The sequence below is a fragment of the Coloeus monedula genome (assembly GCF_965178545.1).
Source record: "Coloeus monedula genome assembly, chromosome: Z".
Classification (NCBI taxonomy): Eukaryota; Metazoa; Chordata; class Aves; order Passeriformes; family Corvidae; genus Coloeus; species Coloeus monedula.
Genome location: NC_138822.1, coordinates 47,947,445 through 47,970,921, shown reverse-complemented (window position 1 = coordinate 47,970,921; position 23,477 = coordinate 47,947,445). Strand labels below are relative to the sequence as shown.

General features: G+C 39.6%; 1 long non-coding RNA gene across 2 annotated transcripts in view; it reads left to right on the top strand.

The window, feature by feature from the left end:
* The first annotated feature begins 1,069 nt into the window (after window positions 1-1,069).
* Window positions 1,070-23,477, top strand: part of LOC309585509 — a 58,177-nt gene continuing 35,769 nt past the window's right edge. The window contains exons 1-3 of one of the 2 annotated variants that reach the window (XR_014227319.1): window positions 1,070-1,338; window positions 4,882-5,083; window positions 7,372-7,474. This is a non-coding gene — a long non-coding RNA (uncharacterized lncRNA). Of the gene's footprint in view, window positions 1,339-4,881; window positions 5,084-7,371; window positions 7,475-23,477 lie in introns of those variants that run through there. The other variant, XR_014227318.1, reaches the window with a different exon arrangement.

Below are 23,477 nucleotides of genomic sequence, written 5' to 3'. Positions count from 1 at the left end.
AGAGTCACTGAGTATCTGTAAAACTTCCTGTAAAAATGATCCTATTACTCAGGGTAGTGAGAGTTTCCAAGACCCTCCCTTTGAAAAAACACCTGAAATATACCCTAGCATGACTTTTCTTGAGCAGGGATGTCGGAAAAGATGACCCACTGAGGTCCCTTCCAACCCATTCTGTGGTTTTATTGCCAAGAAGTTTTTTCCACTTCCTGTGCCTTAAATGTAACTAGTATGTAGATATGATTCTCTTCTTTTTAGTAGCGCAAGACACAAGTCGTATTATACAAGACTGCGCTCATTCTCAGAATAAAAGTATTCTATCAGTTCACAGCACTCAAACAAAACTGTAGCAAAAGTTCATCAAAGGAAGACATCCTTAGAGCATTCCATGTTTCTGTCTATACTCAGGTATCATTATGTAAGGTATACCTATTCATAGAAGCCTAACAGTGAGAAAAATATTTCACATTATTGATGACTGGTAAGCCTGCAGCGGTAGTTACACCAGTTAACGTGGAAACCACATTAAAGGAATAAAGGCAGTTTAGTGACAGTTCAGGAGCAGAGCCAAACACAGAGTAAGATGGAAAAGGCAGAAGTAGCAGGATGCTAGGCTTTATTTAGACATGCTGATAAATCGTAGTTTATTGATTGAATGTTGAATGAAGGACTGAGACTACTGCAATGTGGGAGTGTGTTTATTTGGTTCGGTCCAAGTCTCCCCTTTGGGTTTTGAATTGTTGTGACTGTTCAGTTTTGTACCCTCCCAGTTCTATGTTAATTGTCTTACCTTCCCTCTTTGTCTCCTCCCTGGCCCCTGCCAATCACTCCGGCACCCCTCCCAGGCTTCTGGAAAGTTCTGGCCGGAGCATCGGGTGATTGGCCAGGGGAAAAGGGTCCCTCCCTTCTTCTCCCATGATTGGTTCCCTTTTGCGCCCTTTATCCTGTTCACCACACCCTCCCCTCTTCCGATTGGTTGTTCCTATGATCCCTCCCTTGTTACCACCCTCCCATAAAACTTCCTGTAAGAGCTTTCCAAGCTCGCTCTGAGCTGGGCTCCCCTGGGAGGTAGGACCTCGTGCTCGAGGGCACAATAAACTTCCCAGATTTCACCCAGATCTGAGCCTGCCTCCTCCTTCCACCACCTGCCTCCATTGCCGCGGTCCTGTGGAAGGACCCACGAGCCAGACCTCTGGTCTCCCGGAGGCTGGCCCCCACAGCCGACTGTGTCCTGAGCTGACCGGGCTGAGTGGGATCTGCTCCAAGGGGACGCAGAGGCACTGCTAGAGGTGAAAGTTTGAAAGGATATCCAGAGAGGAACTCGACATAATACAATATAGTGTACGTATTATATAGTAGTTTTCTTAATGAAGTAATTTTCAGTGATTTGTAACTTGGAGAATTTTTTTACTAAAAGTATTATCTGTGTGCTTTGTAATCCCTGAGTAGTAGTATGGGCCCATCTCTAAACCCATGGATATTTGCTGTGATTGTTCATAGTTGGATATCTGCTAGGCCTTATTATAGCAATTCCTCTAAACAGATAAAGGCATATTTATATTCTTTTAATGCAAAGAGAATTCCATTAGTTGTTAAGATTTATACTTTTCTTTAATCTGTTTTACCAGAAGAGGAGTGTGAATTGGGTATTATGATACTGGGTTTTAATTCTATGCTAGTTTAATCTTTTCTGAATATTGATGTATACTATTTTATAAGAATAAAAGAGTATCTGGGGCTTACTGTAAATATCTGCTGGCAGGTATGCAGAAATACCAGTTGCCAAATATGCAAACTGTTCTTTTGTAATTTGGAACAATTTTCTTGGTGAGGGAATGCTATAATCACACAATTTTTGCTCATACAGGTATTGCTGTATTTCCCATGAAGATGAAAAAGGAAATGTACAATTTGTTGATAAGATATCAGAAAATTATGTAATGCTGATCTTTGAAAACTAATGATGAAAAAAATGAATCATCAAAATGCAATTTCCATTTTTTTGAATGATTCTACTTTGCTTTAAAAGCTACATGGAAAGCAATATGTATTTAAATTTTTCCAAGATAAACTTTTTTTCAGAAATTTTAGTTTTAAAGATGTTTTGCTAGTATTTAATTTAGAGTACTATCTTGTAGGTTTATAATCTACATTTTGTATTAGGCTTTGTTTTTATAGTAGCAACTACTATATATACCTGATCAAATCATCTTTCTGATTTCTTTTGTTAATTGTAGTTGTTACTGTATTTGGTATTTTTCTACATACATCTCAGAAATCTTTAGTCCTCATTCCATAGCCTTTTTATATATTGAAATACAGACAGTGATAAGGATTGTAAATAGCAATCCTGCTTCCTCCACATGAAGGACTGTAGAAAACTTGGGTTTGAATATATGTGCAATACCTGACTGAACTTCCAAAATGAAGTAAAATTCAAATCAACTTACTTCTAAGATCTGGATTTGTATTGCTCAGAGGGAGGATTTTAATTTCCCTAATGCATTTTAAAGAGCATGAGAATAAAGGAAATTTATTTCCCTCTTCTCAGTTCTAAAGGAAATTTTATCTTCAATAGATTCACCATACTTTTTTCACAGCTTTTGGTAACTTACCTGAATTAGGTGGTTTTCCTGATTTATAAATTTTAGCCTTAAAATCAGAAGTGTTTATATTTGCTAGTGAGAGCTACGTTTTGAAATCCAGCTGAGAAAATAGAAATGCCAGCTTTCCAGAATGAAAAAATATACCGGGAAATTTGACACTGGAAAATCAATGGTGTATCTTAATACACAATAGAACAGCTCAGTTTCAACATAAATGAAAATACGTATTATTTGAGTCAATTATACAAATTTGTCAGATTGTGACAGTGATCTCTGTAGACAAAATCCATCAGGAACACCTGAGAGTTTGTTACAAATACGTGTGTACATCTGTATCTATAACAACTGGCCGTAGTACTCTCACTTAGTAGTGAGTAGTACATTCACACAGCATGAAAAGAAATTAAGGAAAACATCGAATGAAACAAACTCAGGGTATGTAGGGAGAATATAAAGGGTAAGTGGGATAAACACACATATTTTTCCTTGTGGAAAAGATAAAAGATTATTGTGAGTATACTCCTAAGTTATCCTTTTTTTTCTGTTTGGATTTTTGCTTTTTAGTAGGTACATAAATGGGTTGGTTGGTTTGGTTTGTTGTTTTTTGGTGGGTTTTTTTTCTATTTGATGAGAGAAGTAATTTGAGTAATTTCTTGAGGAGATGGTATCTCTCCTCCATGAAAATGCTGACCTTAGATTAACACTTAAGGGAAGGACTGACCCAGTCTGTGATAGGGAATTAGTGGAGAAAAGTCCATACATTTCTACAGAAAAAATGTGGAACAAGTTATCACTCTTTAAATCAGATTTTCTGTGCACTCTCAGTCAGCCCAAGATTCAGTTCACTGCCCATTTTTATAAATGTGCAGTTTATACAAAAGACTTCACCTGCATTGCAGTTTTTCTTGAAATTACCAGTTACTGAAGATTTTAGCATTTCTACGCATAGATTTATTATATGAATTGCTCTGAATTTTGCTTTCCTAGCAGCAGTTGATTTTGTTGGTTGTATAATGTGGCACATGCATCTTAAGAAGAATTGTTATGATAGACGTTATTTAGTCTATTTATTCATGGCAATTTACTGAACATTAGTGTAACTGCATGGGGCCTTTAGCTACCAACAGGTAGCTGAAGTGTCCTGTTAGCTACTGGGAAAGAAAGAAATGGGCAACCACCTGTCAGCGTAGTAAAGCAGGTGTATGCTCTTCTGCATGTCATAACAATTCTCCAGGCGGAAAGTAAAGTGGGATGTAGTTTCAGGGACAGCTGTTTGTAGTTAGTTTATTTTATGACATACAAGTATGAACGTGCTCAGGTTGTTAACAAAAAATTTGTATGAGCAAATCAGGTGAAGAAAATGCTAAAAAGTAGTGTTTGAAAAATCTGTTGTATTTGCCCTCAGTCAGCTTACCCTATTGATTGGAAGCTGGCTATAGAAAGGAAATGTGGAAAATAAGGCAATAAAAGCATCTGATTGTTGAAACTTTCATTTTCTAGGATATATGGATAATTTTGTGTATCCCTGCATAGTTTTACACTTTTTTTAAAGGTATTAACTGCTAGATTGTTACACATGCTTGAAGGTACAAACAAGAAAAATTAGCTGTTACAGATGCTTGAAGCCACAAGCAAGAGAAATTAACATAACAAAAGTATTTCAGGTTTATTCTACTCTCTTCCTTCCATGATTTGCTGTGCTTTTCTTCTTATCTGAGTCAGATGTCTTCAAAATCCCACTTTCTTAGCTTAGGATACAGCAGCAAGCTTTCTGTTTTGGTTTGGTTTATTTTGAGGCTTTTTTGTTTCTTTTTGGAGCCAGAGGGTTGCTTGATGATTTTTTTCTCTGTTAAGTAATAGTTGGCCTCATTGACTTGTATTTTTCCTACAAGCACATGCATATGTATATGAAGGCAAGTATAAATACACAAATTCTTACATGAATAAAATATGGTATTCAGTTCTGTCACCTTCACTGTTAATATTTTTCTTTTTTTATAATGTGTGTTAGGTTTGAATTTGTCTGCAATATTCTTTGCCACAATTCATGGATTATTTCCATTGAGGAAATACGGAATTCACATGCTGAGGAGAATCAAGTGACTGAGTGTTTTGTTTGACTTCCAAAATCAGTGACAGTTGTTTTCATGAAGTTCTATTTCTCTGATTTTTTGGTTGTCTTTGTGTTATGGAAGAAGCTCTTACAGCATGAGGCTAGTACTTATGCCTGCAGTTGTTAGTTTTACTAACTCAGTTGCCATTATTTGTCTATCTATAGTTTGTCACTATGGGAGAAATACTGCTCTGTGAACAGAAAGAATATCATTCCAGTGTTCATCCAGAAGAAAGAAGAAATACACTTACTGGGTCTGTAAATGAAATGACTGGGACTGTCCGCTGGATATCAACACCGATACAACAAGATTGATCTAACAGGCATCCATCATTGCTCGAAACACATCCCACAAACTCTGCCTCAGGTGTGTAGTTGCCCACACTTCTGTATCATGACAAGTGTTGTTTGCGTACTACAGCTGTAACTTAACATGTGGTCATTTCTTACAGCCTCCCAGCTTCATGATCCAGATGGGCCCTTTGTTTTCCACATACACTCTGGAGAACCAGAGTTGCCCTGCTGGAAGTTAGTGGAAGAAGCTTGCCTTCATTCATTGTTACTTTTTCCACACTCTGAACCTGTACTACATAGGGATGAAGTGATTGCCATGTCACCCTAGAAGGATGAACAAAGCCCAAGAGACTCTTCCATGCCATGCATACCCATAATCCACTGTATCAGCACTTACACACAGGACAAGACACTTTGCTCTGTTGTTGTGCACATGTAGTTTTTGACAGATGCTGATCTACCTGCTGCATGTGCTGTGAAAGAATGTCTTCCTGTTGCAGTGACAGTTTCATGCCAAAATTTTTCTGGTTCTGTGCAGTTCAGCAAGATTCTCACCCTAAAGCATGTCTGTATCACCTCCTTCATTTTCTCTGATTTGCAGGAACCAAGCAGTTTCACTCTCTAGAGTCCGACTTCAGGCCTGATCCCACTACCAAGCTTGATTCTCCCTCATTTAGGATTTTCTGAACGAGCAGTGCCTCTCATGGAATATGATGAATCAGAACAGACAGCCTAGAATTGAGAATTCCCTTCTCAGTATAATCTGACTTATGTGGACTTCACTGCTGAGCAGTTCTAGAGCAGTGGGTCAGGTTGTGTACCTCCATGTATCTAATCCCAATGCCGTAGTGGCGAGTTAATAGCCACCATGAGTCTCTCCATGCATTTGGCAACGTAATGTTAATAGTCAAAGACTTCTTATGCCAAATGTCTTTTACTTTTGTCCAGCTCTGTACAAGACTCTACAGGGACTCAATCCTTGGGTACGTCCTCTTTGAGTCTAACAGATCCCTTAACTATGACATTTTTAGACATGGCATTCAGCCTGGAGAATTGAACTCTGGGGAGCATGCCAAATAGGTATGGAATTATACTTCAGGCCTGTGGTGGATATTTGCTGATCTGGGTTAATCCTTTCTGTGTGGGGAGAGTGCTTTTAGGGCTGGCTGAAACCGCACATATTGACAGAGGTCAGAGGCCTGTCACAAGAGCTGACTTTGCAAGAGTGTTTCACTTCTGCCATTCATAGAAGCAGGAGCATCTGACTATAAGCATGGGAGCAGCACAGGCCAGGGATGGAAATTTCAGGCATGAATAAGAATTGATTTTAAGACAATAAGAAAGTTTGTGTACATTTCAGGCAAGGCTTGAAAATTCAGCTTAAGTGCATAGTTTTTGAGTAAGGATGATAGCTACTTAATATTTTTATTTGTTTTTCAGGCTGCTTTTTAAATGTTTTTTTTATACTGATACCCTGTGTTTCCTCTTTAGAACAGTGTCTACAGGGTAACTTTAGATTGTATGTATTGGGGATTTTTTGTTTGGTTGGGTTTCATTTAATTCTTTGGAGCAAAAAAAATCAAAATCATTTGAGTTGACCTTTGAATTTTAAGTTTAACCATAAATAACTATTTCACTTCCACATATTTGTAAGGCTAACAGTAAGAAAATGTTGTAGTTGAGAGACAGAAAATTGAAATTGTACAACCTTTTAATTTAATCATGAATAATTTTAATTTCTTGGCTCTTGATAATGAGTGGAAGAGAAGCACAGAGTCAGTTTCTGAATGGAATGTAACAGCATCTGCTTTGGTTCTCTCTTTTTTTTTTGGTTGGTTGGTTGGTTTGGGGTTTTTTTTGTTTATTGCATTAGATAATCAGCAGGAAATCCTTGGATCATATATTTGTCTAATCTACAAATGGGTACTGAGTATAAGATCTTACGAAAAAAAATCACATGAAGAATGCTAATTAGTAATGAAAGGGAGGCAAGAAAATTTTAAACCTCCTAGAAAAAAATGGGGCATTTTTGAGACATGAAATGGAAGCAAGTTGTCTTGGTGACTTTATGATGTGTATCCCATATCACTGCCCTATGCCCAGAAATTAATTCTTGTGCCTTTCTATGCCTTTAAACTGAGCCTGAGAGGGGGAAGGAAAGACTGAGCAAAACTTTCTCGAACCAGTTTGCAGCTTGTTCGAGGTCACACAGAGATAGCAACTTTTTTTTCCAGCTGCGGCAGGGGAGGGAGGATGCACCCGGCTTGCGGCTGCCCAGTCAGCTTTTGGCCGGTTGTTCAGTTTCTTTTTCTCCAGAAGGGGACTGAGAGTTGAACTTTTTTTCCTTCCTTGGAATTTCAGATTTTCTCCCTTTTTTACTGGACTGCTTCAATATCAGAGCACATCGGGAGGACTTTCCACCGAGCGCAGAGGGCCTGGCCCTGGGCCAAGTCTCAGCTCCGAGGAGACCAAAGGGAGGACTCTAACACTTTCCCAGGTTTTTCCTCCACGGCGAGAGATTTTATTATTTAGCATTATTTTCCTTTTCCCATGTGTTTGTTAAATAAATAGTTTTTATCTCCTTCACTTTCTTCGAGGAAAATTTATTTTTCCCGAACCTGGTGGGGAAGGGGTGGTGACCTGCCTTCTCTCAGAGGATATATTTCTAAATCTGGGCCAAACTGGAACTGAAGTACTCTTGATATGATACATGTATAATTAACTATGGCAGATAAATAATTTAATTAAAAAGAGAAAAAGCATCTCCTCTAACTAAGGGGGGGAACAAAGCGGAAAAAAAGTATTTTTGTCATGGATGATTATCATTTCAAACCCTCTGTGGGATCTGTAGAGATTAGATCCAATTTCCATGAAGTGAAGATGCTTACACCCAAGTAGAAATCAGGACTGACACTTTTTCAGGATGGGAAGAGTCATTTCTGTGGTAACTTCAGTTAAGCTGTGGAATTTGTTTTGTTTCTTTGCTTAAGAATTTTATAAGTATTTTGAACTATGCTGTATGGTTTAGATAATACAGATCAATAGTGTATATAAATATATATATGACATTTGTCTTAATTTGGGATTATTTGCAATTTGAAATAACTGCGTTAGAGAAGGGTTCTTATAATTCAAGGATTTGATAATTTTAAAAGCATGGCCTGGAGAAATAGAGTGCATTTCTATTAGAAAACAAGGCAGAGAATATACCATCACAAAGGCCTGAAGAATTAAGTAACTTCTGGGTGACTCTTTGTGATGCTGAAGGCTTCTGGTATACAGTATCAGGTAAACACTTCAACTCCCAGATCACAAGAAGAGAGTCCCAGCAGCATACTCACAAGTACCAGCTTTAGAGGATTAGTTGTAAAACTTTTCAGAAATACAGTGCTACAAGCCCTTCAAAGTTCCAGGGAATTTCTAGTTTGAAAAGCTCATAAGTTCTTATGGCTTTATGGTTATTTATACTACTGTGAACATCAATAGCATAATGAAAAAAAAAAAACAACCAGTTTGTAAAAGATCTGTGGATAGTACCATCATAAACACAGAATGTTTTGCTGAAGTAGTGCATTATGTTTGATTTAAAGGGAATCCATGTATGGTTTTGACCTGTTTGCCTCTGTGAAGTTCGGCAAGACTCTGACAAATTTGAAGACAATATTAGCTAGTGTTGCTGCAGACATTCAATATTATCAAGAGTGCCAGCCAATGGGAGACCCATGTCAGAAATTGTTGTTGGGTAGTGTCTTGGGATGACTTTGTGATGTGTATCTCCTATCGCTGCCCCATGCCCAGAAATTAATTTTGTGCCTTTCTGTGCCTTTAAACTGAGCCTAAGAGGGGGAAGAGACAAAACCAAGGGAACTTTCTAAGCAGTTTGTTTTCATGTTTTCAAGGACACAGAGATAGAGATGGCTCTGTGTTCAGCTGAGGGAGCAGAGCATGGGGGGGGAAAGCACCTGGCTTGCTTTCTCCCAGTTTTTCAGCTCCTTTTTCTTTCTCCGGAGAGAGATGGAGAGCTGAACTTTCGTTTTCCTGGGAATTGGTTTTTTTTCCTTTTTTTTCTCTGCTGGACAGTTTCAACATCAGAATACATCGGGAGGAATTTCCACCGAGGCCTTGGCCCTGGAGGTGGGCCCACCACCCTGTCCCAGCTCCAAGGAGGGGGAGAGAGAGACTACAGAAGGACTCAGAAATTTTCACAGGTTTCTCTCAGCTGAGCAAGAGGTTTTATCATTTAGCATTATTATCCTTTTCCCATGTGTTTGTTAAATGAGTAGTTTTTATCTCATTCACTTTCCTTTGAGGAAAAAGTTTCTTTTTTTCCTGAACCTGGTGGGGGAGGGATGGTTGTAACCTGCCTTCTCTCAGAGGATATATTTCTAAATTTGGCCAAACCGGCACAGGTAAATAAACTGGTAATGAATTAGGGCGCTGTAAACCTAGATCATGATGGCGCAGAGCAGGGTTAGCAGAGCTTTCAAAATTGCTGTTAGAGCCACTACTTAGTCTCTGCCTGTGAAACAGCATCTCTCTTCTTTAAAGAGCTAACTCATCTTCCATTCTGTACTCATGAAAGTTCATAGCCTGTTTAAATGCTTCCATAAGCAACTACCTGGAAAGAGCAATTTGAAGATGCAGTCTGCCAATATGGAAGAAGTCTGAACTGTGTAGCTGTGATTCAATCTTCGGAAATATGTCAGAATAGTTAGGCTGATGTAAGGGACAAGAGTAACCACAAACCAGCCTTAAATTGAAAGGAAATGGTTGTTTACAATATGCAGAAAGTAATTTTCCCAGTTACACTCTTTAGGTGACATATTTGGATGCTGTTTACATTTTTAAACATTGTTTTTCAAAATACTAATTGAAACCAAGGTAACTCAGACTTCATTTGATCTAAATTTTTTTCCGTTCTTGGTTCTGTTCTTAAACTTCATTTTATTAATGGATGGCAAGGACACAGAGGTAATAACACAAATAAAAAAGGGAAGCAGTTGTCTTTCTCTTTTATTACTTACTGAATTTTAGGTTGCTTATATACCAGTATGCAAAGCCAAAATAAAAGTAACATGGTATAACCTTCACTCTTTCTATTTTCTGTGCATAAAATCCAAGAAATCTCAGATCTCCTTTTATTAAAGAGGAATATCTTTCTAACCTTGAAAAAGATGCTAAAACAGAGATCAACTTTTAGAGAAGTATGGATACCAGGTTTAGAATAAACCTGCACTACTTACACAGTACTAGTATTAATAAATGCATAAGGAATAGCAGTGTTGGTACTTACTGAAATTGAGCCAAACTTTCAATTACTTCAGCGACGAGCTTAAAACTTGGAGTTTTGATCTGCAGATGAAACTCAAAGCCTTCAAAGAATTGCTATCCCTCACAAGATGTTTCTCATGGAAATCTTGGGAGATGAATCAGCATTCTGAAAACTTGCATGAGTTGAGTGACTGCAAACTGCCTAATCGTCTGTGGGGGATACGTCCCAATTGGGAATCTTATTTCTGCTTTTATTTCTTAAATATCTTGATTTCTGAAAGAAAATGTGTCACAGTCTAAGTCATTAGTTCTAAGGTTAGACAATTCTGCAATTCCAGCCACCCATGTGTGATGGTTTCATTGTCAAAATCCTTATTAAGAAAAAATTCCATAACCTGCATATTAGCAATTGTATGCTTCCATTCTAATTGAATTTTGATTGCCAGAAATCTAGTGTGAAGGAATCAATAAACAGTGATGTAGTTTGTTCCAAATACACATTTACTTTTGAGATCCTATTAACACTTTCCACTCCTAGCAATTAGATCAGTTCCATACTTCCTGAAGAAAGGGGTTCATGAAGAAAAACTGTATGATCGCAGAATGAAAGGCCTGGCTGCTCTTGTCACAATAGTAATTTGCATTAGGGGCTTTCATAGGCAATTAAAACATTTTAATTAAAGCTGTTCAAGATGTTCTGAATATTCTGTAGTTAATAGAAAGACACTTGTTATCCCAGAGTATAACAGCAAGTAACATGAGGGTGCTGGTGACATGAATTAATTGCTCTATCACCATGATATAAAATATGTATTACTTATCAGTGACAATGCAATGTCTCCATTAGAAACAACCATAATAATTCAGTAACATTTTAATGCTGCAGCTTTTCTCTTGGTAACTATGCAGTAAACCATTGAATTCATGTCCTCATTATACTCAAGTATATCAGTTAGTGCATTTTCCAGCATGTTCAATGTTCTTTGTGAGAATATTTTTATAGACAGCTTCTTGGAGTATAAGTAAACATTTTTACTAATATATATCAGCTATATCAGCACTTGAGAACTACTTTATATTCAGTTCTGTAGGTGGTCTGAATTATTTTTGATTAATTAAAAATATTAATGTAGTACTGCACTAACTGTAATGTGCAATATTGAAAGATATACTGAGCTCTAGAAAGATCAGCAAATCAGGTTAATATGAATCTTGCTTTACTGGGAACTATTTTCTACATTTAGTAGTTAAGTGGAGAAATCTCCTATTCTGTGATATTAACAATAGCATTCCAAACAAGCAATATAGGTTTTGACTCTGCAAGGTCATGTTCATTAGAATGATCCAATTTATTGTCTTTCTCCATGGTAGAATGATACACTTCAAGTAAGTTATCAGATCTCATGAAAGTAAATTCAGTGTGTTTAAATGCACGCATCTGTATTATCTTTACATTTCACAAAGTTTCTACTACTATTTGCTTGTGGTAAAAGTGCAAGAAAATGTATGAGGCTTTTATTGCAGGTCACTGCATTATAAAGCAATGTTTTTGCAAGAAATCATACCCAAATATATAAAAATCATGTTTCTAGTGTTTATTTCTAGTGGTGGACTTGGCAGTACTAGGCTAACAATTGGACTCAATGACCACAAAGGTCTTTTTAAATCTAATGATTCTATGATTCTATGATATAGCAGTTGCTCAGAATTACAGATTAGTCAGCTATACAGCTGACATCATTAGGCATATTACAGTACAATGCATAGAAAAGCAACCTTAGTTTAAATACCAATCTCTCTGCTTAATTTCTTTAATAAATCAGCTCTACTTTTGGCACATTTTGTATTAATGTAAAATAATTTGCATAAGAAAAATCACTGGAATGGACAAAAACCCAGGTGGCATTGGGTACAATAGGGCTTTATTTAGTGAAATAAAGAATGTCATTGGGCAATTTTAAGGTAAAATGTGTAACTTACTGAATATTTTTATACAGAATTAGTAGCAAGGCTTTATTCCACTACTGAGTAAGACAGGTAAATAATTTCAATTTTGTAGTCTGCAAATAATAGAATACAGCTGCACCTGAGGTGGCTTTTATCACAGAATCACAGAATAACAGAATCATTTAGGTTGGAAAAGACATACGTAATCATTGAGCCGAACCTTTGACTGAGCAGCGCCCTGTCAACTAGACCATGGCACTAGGTGCCATAGCCAGTTGTTTCTTGAACACCTCCAGGGATGGTGACTTCCCCACCTCCCTGAGCAGCCAGTTACAATATCTAAAAACCTTGTCAGTGAAGAAACTCTTCCTGATGTCCAACCTGAACCTCCCCTGGTGCAGCCTGAGGCCATTTCCTCTTGTCCTGTTCCTGGATGGCTGGGAGAAGAGACTGACCCCCACTCTGCTACTCCCTTCTTTCTGGCAGTTGTAGAGAGCAATCAGGTCTCTCCTGAGTTTCCTTTTCTCCAGACTAAACTCCAGCTCCCTCAGTTGCTCCTCATACAACTTACTGTCTCTAGTTGTATGAAAGTAACCAGCTCTGTTGCCCTTCTCTGGACACACTTCATCACCTCAATATCTTTCTTGAAATGTAAGGCTCAGAACTGGACACAGCACTCAGAGGTGTGGCCTCACCTGTGTTGAGCACAAAGCAACCTTGGTCCTGCTGGCCACAATATTTTTGATACAGTATTTCTGACATTTTTGATTTAAGTCTGCTAGCTGGACTTGTGCAATGTTTCCAGGAAATGTTATGTGTAAGTTCTAACCATTAATTAATGTTCCATAAAAATGGACTTTGTCCAATAGCAATGGATTTTGAAAATATAATCTTACTTCTCTTTACGGGAAAAACTGAACTGAGCAACACTTGACTTTTCTGTAATTGCGAATGATGGCAGCTATAGAAATTTTACCTATAGACCAGTCACTGAGATTCCTTGCAGATCTGATTCATATCATAGAGAAGCTACCCATGGAAAGAGGCACCAGCGGGAGGACCCAGCAGGGCTTGGACTGTCAGCGTGACCTACGTCTGTGGCAGATGAATGACGCACAAGTCTTCTGGACCTGCAGCCTGGCATCTGGTCAAAGGGCTTAGATAGGAGGAGAACTCAGAAGCAGGACAACATGAAGGACAAATTGTTGCAGAACTTTAGATGAAATAAAATCTTTGTACTTCAAACTTGCTGAACTTCTCTGGGCTCCTGCCAGGGCACAACCCTGTGGTGATGCAGAGAGCAGCACCAAGTCATGACTCCAGGCAGGAGGAAGGAATTGGCCAGTGCTGTAGCGAGTCTGAACTGGGCAGTGCAGGGTGGTAGGACAGCAGAGCCACAGGGCGTGGGGACAGAGGGTGTAGTGAACAAGAGAACTGGCCTGGGGTAATGACTGGTGGGGTGATGAGACCTGCTGGAGCCTGCATGTGTATACAGCTGTAAGAGCCCTGGACCATATGCAGAGGGTCAGAGCCTGTGGCTGCTAAAAAGCAATGAGGCAGGGGCTGTCACAGCCTGTCCCCGGTGCCATCACAGAGGTTCTGAGAGTTGATCCCTGACAGCCATCCAGCCAAGAAGGCAGATGTCCCAACTGCTGTCATTATCTAGGTGGCCCTTTGTTGGTCTCAACAGACTGGAAATGTGCCTGGCATTTTTACCCAGTATTAATGATTTGAGTTCTTTCTCAAAGATCCAGCCCGTATTTCCCTGGATGCTCCTTCTTGCACTTTTATAAGAGAGCAGGGGCATTTTCTTTCTCTAGTCTTCGGGCACTTTTCTCATTTGCCATGATTACAGATTATTGCAAGTGGCCTCATGATGATATCAATCAGCTCACTCAGTACTTACGGGCGCATTCCCTCAGGGTCCATAGGTTTAATGTGTATCCAGTTTGGTCAAATATTTTCTGAGCCAATCCTCATTCACACAAGGTACATTTTCTGTGCTACAAACCTCCCCCTGGTCTGGGATTTCCCATGTTCAGTCTTGTTCATAAAGACTGCCAGTTTGGACAAATTTGGAGGAAAATATCCTCTGATAGAAGGCAGGTTACAACCGTCCCTCCCCCACCAGGTTCGGGAAAAAAAAGAAATTTTCATTGGAGGAAAGTGAAAGAGATAAAAACTATTTATTTAACAAACACACAGGAAAAGGATAATAATGCTAAATAATAAAATCTCTTGCTGTGGAGAGAAACCTGGGAAAATTCCAGAGTCCTTCTGTAGGTGTAGTCTCTCTCCTCCTCCTTGGAGCTGGGTTGTGGGCCCACCTCCAGGGCCTCCACCTCCATAGAAAATTCTCCTGATGTGTTCTGATGTTGAAACAGTCCAGAAGAGAAGAAGGGAAAAAAAATGCGAAATCCCAGGAAAACAAATTTCAACTCTCCATCTGCCTCTGGAGAAAAGGAGACGAAAGCTGGCTGAAAAGCAGGAAGCATGCTTCCTCCGCTCTCTACCACAGCAGAAGAACGCAGAGAAGTGTGTATATATGTCCTTGAACAACCACTTTGAGAAGTTTGCTTGGGTTTTTCTCCTCTCCCCCCTCTTAGGCTCAGTTTAAAGGCACAGAAAGGCCCAAAGTTAATTTCTGGGTTTCATCTGTTCTGGAGAATCTTACAGCACTAAGAGAGTTAATCTCACCCAGGCCTTGCAGCTGGAATTCACCTTTTGCTGTTGGTCACCTAATTTCTGCCGGGTGGCGGCCGGAGCTCCTTTCAGTGTAGCATTTTATTTCAGCAGTCACACTGGGAGAGGCTGGCCAAGCCGCGGGGCTGCCTGCACGGAGCAGGGCCGGGGATGGAACAGGGCTGTGCGGCTCTGGGGTGGCTGTCTCCCAGCTGGCCTGGCCTGCACTGAGGGGGCTGCACCGGGTGTCCAGCGAGCAGAAGTGGCTGAGATCTCAGCTAAGCCGTGCTGTGGCCAACCCGGCCGGTCCATGACAAGCACGGCCCAGCCTGGCCCCCTGGGCTGCACTGCGGGTTCCCAGTTACGTGTCTGAAAGCCGGAAGCAAGAGAGGCTTTCCTGGGCTTTGTTCATTCTTAAATGTAGATCACAGAGGTGTGTCAAGCTTCTTAAGTGGCTTAAAAGTTGTCAATATTCAGACTAGCCAGTTGATTGGTTCTATTGGGTCTAGAGGAAGCTGTAAGCACCTCTTTGCAAAGAATCACTTCTGTGACTGATGGAGCCCTCTTTAACTAAAAACCCCAAGTATGCTAAACCATGACAAGACCAAGTCAACAACAGTGTCCAGTACTTCAGCCTTTTCTTGTGTCTTGGGTCTATGGGCTTCAAGCCTTGTTCATCAACAAGACCAACATTTTCTCCAGCCTTCTCTTTACCACTTCTGGATTTAGAGAATTCTTTCTAGTTGTCTTCAGCATCCTATGTCAGACTCAGTTGAGGTGGATTTTGGTTTCCAAGCCATGCATTCATCTGCACATCCAGTTAGTGTCTTTATATTTCTCTCAAGTTATCTGTCACTGCTCCACCTTTTCTGTTTATAGTTCAAAGAAAGACAGAACCATTTGCCTTTGTTGAGGACAAGTGACAAAATCCTCCTGTATTTCTATTCAAAAAGTGAATAAAAATGAATCTTATCTATTTTTTTTTAAATTCTTCTTCACTGAAAAACATTAAGCCTGAAGTGAAAGCAACATTGAGCCTGAACATTAAGCCAGAAATTAAACCAAACCAACCAAGCAAAAGATCAATAAAACACTTTTTATAAATCAAAAGAAATGAAAACGTAAATCTTTACAAATGCGTCACATCTTTGCTGATATAAATATTTCTTAAATCTATATGGCAGAAATTTTATACTAGTTTTACTAAAGACTGACTTCCTGACGTTAATACAAATCACTTCTAAATATACGCAGAGAATATTTTTTATATTTGAACTAGCCTGAAAGGAACTCTGGGCAGGTTTTTATACCTATATATTTGGGCTGGGTTGGGTTCTAGGGCTCAGACCCAGGAAGCCGTGACCAACCCAGAGGGAGTGTCCTGCAAGGGACAGTCTTCGGGAGGTCTACAGTACTCCCTCAGCCGCCGGGGTGCCTCTGCAGAAAGGTGCCTGTCTCAGCAGGCTGTCAGCTCTCTAGTGATTTCAGCAAGAGTGACTTCAGCTCTTGTTCTGCGAGGCAAACCCCAGGCTAGACCGGGAGGAGAGAGACAAGAGGCTCATTTAGCAGTTCCACATGAGGCAGCTTTATTAGTCCACACACCACGAAGGGGAGGCTAGGGACGAGCTCTCCAAACTCAAAGGGGGAGAAGGGTAGATCTTACAGGGATACAAGGGTGGGTATGAGAGGGTCGAAGCCAATGGGTTACAAGGAATCTACATACGGTGTCCCAGAGGATCATGGTTCTTGTTTTCTCTCACCCTCACCGCGAAGTGCTGCCTTTTCCAAGGGGATCTTGCTGGGAAGTTATACAATCTCTTTATCTCAGCAGGCCTCCTTCCAGGGCAGGGGCTGGGCATACCCCACACCTATAAATGCCATTTGGACATCTGTAGGAAAGGGCACAACAGTGTCTTTTCCAAAAATAGTATCTGAACCAACAACACTGATATGAGCTGTTTTAATTAAGAGCAAGGTGTTTAATAAATTATTATTATTAATAAAATACAATAAGAATAATAATTTCAGCCTCCATAAATTAAAATTTATGCTTTTTAAGCCCTTCTGGAACAAAGCTTAGCTAATTTTTATTCCATTTTGGTAAAGAATGCTCAGTGGTTTATTTCCCATTTCAACATCTTGTTTTCTGCACTTTCAATCTAGCTATGTATCACTACATCTTGCGGCTTAACCGTAAGAACATTGTAGTAGTCCAGCAAAAGCAAGTAATGTATTAAAAATATAGGCATTTTCCTCTAAGTTGTATATAATGTCAATAACCAAAGTTTTATTACTTTAATGACTAAATATTGAGAAATACGAGTCTGAGCATTTACAGGTTTGACTCCACCACAGGGTTCATTCCCATGGGATTATCAGGGGTTTGGAGTGCTTCAATAGGACTGCTAAACTACATAACGCCAATCAAAGCACTGCTTTGACTATTAACATGGATAAGACTAGAATTTCTTACCTACCTTGTGCTTAGCAACACCCCCATGCATCCTGTTGACAAAAAACTGGCTGAGGCCTTCCGCACTCAATACTCCTTGTTAAACATCTCTGTAAGGGAGATGTAAGAATGTACTGTACGAAAGGTCAATGACATAGTGGTGATGCTTAACACTGTCTTTCTAAACAGATAATCAGGGCTTCTACAGTGTCTGAATAGACAAATCTATAGGTGGATTATGCCTAACAAGTTCAAGGCAAGAAAGATGAGGTTAATCTTGTCATTTTGGGGAGGAAGCTTTTCAAATGTACAGCATCTGGAACAAGTGTGATCAGGAATATTTCCTCTTTCCAGCTGACAAGAGAATTAGGTAAATCTTCATGCCAATCTGTTCAAGCTGTGGTCTCCTATGGTATTTTCAGCTCTTCTATTCCCATAAAGAAATGCTCAAAATACTTGGTGTCATGAAATATGGAAAAGAGATTGCAGAATATGGTGCAGAGAAGCCACAGACAATACAAAATGTATGTTTAAATGTATGTATAGGGGTTTTGTAGCAAGGTTTTGGAAGTGGGAGGCTACAGGGGTGGCTTCTCTGAGAAGCTTCTAGAAGCTTTCCCTGCGTCCTATAGAGTTGGTCCCAGACAGCTCCAGGACAGACCCAGTGTTGGCCAATGCTGAGCCCATCAGCGACAATGGTAACTGCTCTGTGTAAACATATTTAAGAAGGAAAAACAAAAGAACATGCTGGGGAACAGTACACAGAGAAGAGAGGAGTGAGAACGTGTGACAGCAACAGCACTTCAGACACCAAGGTCAGTGAGGAAGGGGCAGGAGTTGCTCCAGGCAGCAGAGCAGATGTTTCTCTGCAGCCTCTAGTGCAGACCACAGTGAGGCGGGCTGTTTCCTTGTGGCCCATCAGGACCCAGCAGTGGAACAGATATCCACTTGCATCTCATAGAGGACTCCATGCTGAAGCAGGTGGATGTACAATGGGGGATGTGACCCTATGGGAAGTCCATGCTGGTGCAGGCTTCTGGCAGGACCCTTGAGCTACAGAGAGAGGAGCTCACATTGCAGAGGTTCCTGAAAGCCTGTACCCCATGGACGGGACTCAGGCTGAAACACTTCATGTAAAACTTCAGTTCATGGGATGGACTGACATTACAGGAGGTTGTGGAGGACTATGTTGTGTGGGAGGGACTCTATGCTGAAGTAGAGGAAAAGTGTAATGAGTCCTCCCTCTCAGGAGGAAGGAGCAGCAGAGACAATGTATGATGAACTGACCCCATTCCCTGTTCTCCTAGGCCACAGTGAGGAGGACATAGAGAAGTGGAACCCAGGAGGAAGGGAGGGCTGAAGGACATGTTTTTATAAAGTTTCATTTTGTTTCTCTATTACCCTATTCTGATTTGATTGGTAAGAATTTAATTTCTCTAAGTTGATTGTTTTGCCCATGACAATAACTGGTGACCAATCACTCCTTGTCCTTATTACAACATGTAAGCCTTTCATTATATTTTCTCATCCCTGTCCAGCCAAGGAGGGCAATGATAGTGGATCCATCCAGGGTCAACCCACCATAGTATGAAATGTGTGAGTCACTTGGGGTGGGCTTCCTTACACCATAGCAAAACCTGAATGTGGGAAGAAGAACTGCAAAATACATAAATTGCAAAATCTTAAATTTTATTGCAAATAGATAGAAATCTTCTAAGGGTCAGTTGTTACGTGGAATAACTTAGACAGAGGAAGGGCATAAGTTTTCATTACACTCTTCAAAAATGCCTTGCAATATTGCCAGAAATTAGACTGATCTGTAAACAAAAGGTAGCACAGAAGTAGTTAAAAGTTTTAAAAGAAAGCTAGAAGTTCCAAGTAAAAGTCTTTGTATGTTTTTACATTTGCAATCAATTTATCTCAACTGGTAGAGTTGAATAGTGAGGTGTAGCTTAAAATATATGATGGAATGGCCTTGCACATTTATTTTGTGGAGAACTTAAGCATGTGTGCTGATGAGTGCACTCTTAGCCAGCAAATGCAGCTGCATTTACTGAAAATTTTGTCTAGAATCAAATTTAACACTTCCTAGTCACACTATCAGAAAACATACAAAATGAATAATGAAAGTAAACATTAGATAAAAGTTTATTCTGAATAAAAAATACAGGTGATAGCTGCATTTAAAGTTTATTTCTCTGAGCTTAATTTCCAAAGTTGGGAAATTTATCTCCCTACTTTTTACAGGTCACTATGCCTTTTTCTCTTTAATAGCGCATGGCTGTGAAGGCATTACTTTTGAGGAAGTGGTGCTCCAGAATGAAGTAAATATTAATTTACCTCAAAATATGAATCTTGGGGGAAACTAAGACTCTGTTATGTTTTCTGAACATTATCTTTTCTGGCATCATTTCCCTTCCAAAATGTAGAAAAGTGGTATTGCAGAGATTTCATTCAAAGTTATTCTGGGTAGCAGTGTTAAAAAGGAAATTCCTCCTCATTCCCTCTGAAAACATCTAATATTGTTTATCTTCAGTAATGTCTAACAAAATAAGCTACCAAATCAACAAATATTCAAGCCAATTACAATAGGTTTTGAAAGAATGGACATTTCTTCCTTTTTCATATAATTGATGCAAGAAAGCATGTTGTTGAAAACTGCCACTACGTATTAATAACATTGAAATGCACGTTCTGTCTTCTGGTGAATAACACCAAGTATGTAAATGTTAAAAATGATTTGGATTATAATTTTGCTATCTAAAATGATAGTATAGAACAGGTGGGATGAAATATTCTGTGCAAACCAATATTATTTAGTTGTATTAAACCAATACCAAATGTATTTAGGGACTTCTATATGTTTTATGACCTGTTTTAGTAGAATTTTCATGTACACAAAACACACAGCAGGAGTTATCTTAGAGGCCTTTTATGCTGGCTGGCTTCCAAACCCCCACCCAGCTCGTCTCTCACTCCCTCTTCTCAGCAGGACAGGGGTAGGAAATATGATAAAAAGCTTTAACAAGTCAAAGTAATGACAGGGCGATCTTTTACCAGTTACTGTGACAGGGATAACAGACTGAACTTGGGAGAATTAATTGAATTTATTATAAACTAAAATTGAGTCAGGTGACAAGGATCAAAACCAAAAACTATAATACCTCCCTCTCACCCCCTAGTTCTTGAAAAGCTCAGCTTCACTCTTCTTCATTCCCAGCTCCTCAATCTTCCCTCCAAGCAGCACAGGAGGATGGGGAAATAGAGGTTGTGGTCAGTTTATAACACTGCCTCTCTGCTGATCCTTCCTTCTCACACTTTTCCCCTGCTTCAGCAGGGGCCTTCCACAGACAGCAGCACCTTAGGAAATATCCACCTGGTCTGACATGAGGTACTCCAGAGGCTGCAGTGTGGGTTCCTGCTCCAATGTCTGAAGCTGTTCCTCACCTACTTCATCTGACTTTGGTGCCTTCAGGGTTCTTTCTCATGCATCTATTTTTCTTCATTCCTCATACTGATGGGCAGGGATTTGCCAGTATTTCCATACAGGCACACCAGCTTCGCTGAGGGTCCCAGCTGAGACTTGCAGTGGCTCTTCTGGAGCCAGGCGGAATGGTCTGTGTCCAGCATTGAGCAGCACCAGTCTCTCCTCACAGGCTCCATCCCAGCCCTCCCACCCCACTGCCAACACCATGGCAGTTAAACCCAATATAACTTCTCTGTTTTGTGATATCACTTTTTTCTTACTTTATGATAAAGTGTGGAGGGTGGTGAGCCTACGGAACAAGGGACAAAGAGAGTCCACTGGTGGGACATCCCTAAGATCAGAGATCCTCCCCAGGTCAGGGTGACAGAAAAGGCTTCCCCTGGGATGCATTGCTCTGTTATGCTAATGTACCCCAGTTCTGCTTCCCTGGTTGGCCCGTTGGCCTCCCTGACCCTCTATACCTTATATGTCCCTGCCCTGGAAGGCTCTCCACTCCCTGTTCCCCCATTAGCCCTTGCCCCATTGCCACTCCCTCAGATTTTCCCCATTGGCTCCCATACCCTAGCCCCACCCGTGTACCGCCCCCGTGCCCTCAGATCATTGGTTCCTGATGCTCCCTCTACTTCCATATTTAAACCTGGACCCTCCAATGTTACCTATCTTAATTCCTGGACTCCTTCACACGTGGCTGCATTAAACCCCTCCCCTGGAACCCCATATGAAGACCCTTCCCATCTCTTTGTCGTCAACCCATTTTCTGGAGTTATCAGTGTGTGTGTACGCATGTGTGAGTGTGTGGTGGTCCTGCTGAGCGGCTTTGCCTTGGAGACATTTTCAGAAGGTCGTGGCACCTCACTATCCAGCACTGCAAGCTGCTATGACAGTACTGTATCAAAGTGAGTGTTGAACTGTGAAAGATGTGCATTCTACATTTCTCTACTCAAGGTAAACCAAGTTTGTATCCTCTCAAATCACATGGAAGACAACATAAAATTTTGACTTAGTATGAAAAACAGCTAGGTTTGAACAGCATGTGAGGTTGCTCTTATTGGATTCTCAGTTCAGCATCAGTCATGGTTGATTTTTAAATTTCGAATAGACAAGCAATTGCTACTTCATCTTCCTCTTTAGTTTATGTTTCAAATGTGCTTTGCAATGTAAGTTAGAACCAGTAGGGGGAAAATACTGTTGGAGCTGGGGGAATTATATTGAGTGAGGAGAGGAATGCTAGGGACATATAAACTGAGGTCCACTGCTCAGGGTCTTTCTCTACATCAGAAGAAGTACTATATAAATGTTCTCAAGGCCAAACTTTTATGCCTAAGACTGGAAAACACCAAATTTAAGTACAGCTCAGTGCACTTTCATGCACTGTTTTAAAAATAAACAGACTTCAACTGCAATAAAGTTTTAGTACTGCTTTACACAGAGAATGATGAGGAAGAAAAAGAGTTCTCCTCTTTTGCACTTTGGTCTTTGAATGAAAGAATATCAGTCACAGAAACTCAAACTGAACTGCAGAAACTCTACTGCTGTAGGAGAAGCAGGTAAAATTGACAAAGGACAGCCAAGAGCAGAGAATTTTACCTTTCTCAGTATTAGAAGAACTAAAACTAAATACATTATGGTAGTATTTAAACATCAGTACAAAGAAAACAATTAATTTACCTTATGTTGTTATTTTTTAAGTACTTACTAGGATTGTGATACTTTGATAATCACAAATATTGCAGTGTTCAGAAATTTTTAACTAGGATTAGATTCGTGTGTGTGTGTTTGCAATTTGAAATTATGATCTAAAAGTAGTCTGTTTTAATTATACAGGCTTTCCCAGATTTTGTCTTTTTTTTTTCTTTGGTTCACAACCCTTTCTATATTACTGTTAGTTTCATTTATACTTTTACCACTCTTATGTTTAAATAAAGAAGAGTAGAAAATATAATGAAGTAAAATTTCTGAGAAATCAGGAACAAATATGGAACTGAGTTATGCATTAAAGTTAATCTTAAGTGCTGATTGTATTTAAAATATATCATACATAGACAGTTTCACCAGTTTGAAGAATTCATTGTCATGGATTTGAGTACTTCCAATCCAATGTAGATTGGATATTTAAGTTGTAAAGTCTCATTGTGTTTCTATCACTTTCAAAAATCATTTTGCATTTAACTTCTGTTTCTCAAACAGTAACTTTACCTCTGACATTTCAAGAAAGCACATGAAAGGAAGATTTTATGATAGCCTCTATTGTTCTTGAAGGTCAGCATTTTCTTTGAGCGATGAAAGCAAGGTGGAAAGTGATCATTATGGTCTTCACTGTGCCTAAAGAATTCTTTGATTTTGTTCAACATTTGTCATTTTCCAGCTACTCAGATCAGAAGAATACATAAGGATCTGTCATTCTTATGACATTCTTCTGCATTAGCAACAGGTAATATTACAGCTGCCACATATGAGATCATCAATTTAGTCTGTGTAGCTAAGATAGCAATTGCTTGCTACCTATGCCTTTAATTGTTTGCATGCCCAGTTTCACAAACCCTGTTATTTAATCGGACACAAATATATATTTATTCTGAAAGTATTTCTGCGAGGCTCTATCCTTTCTGATCTTTGATTCACAGCATT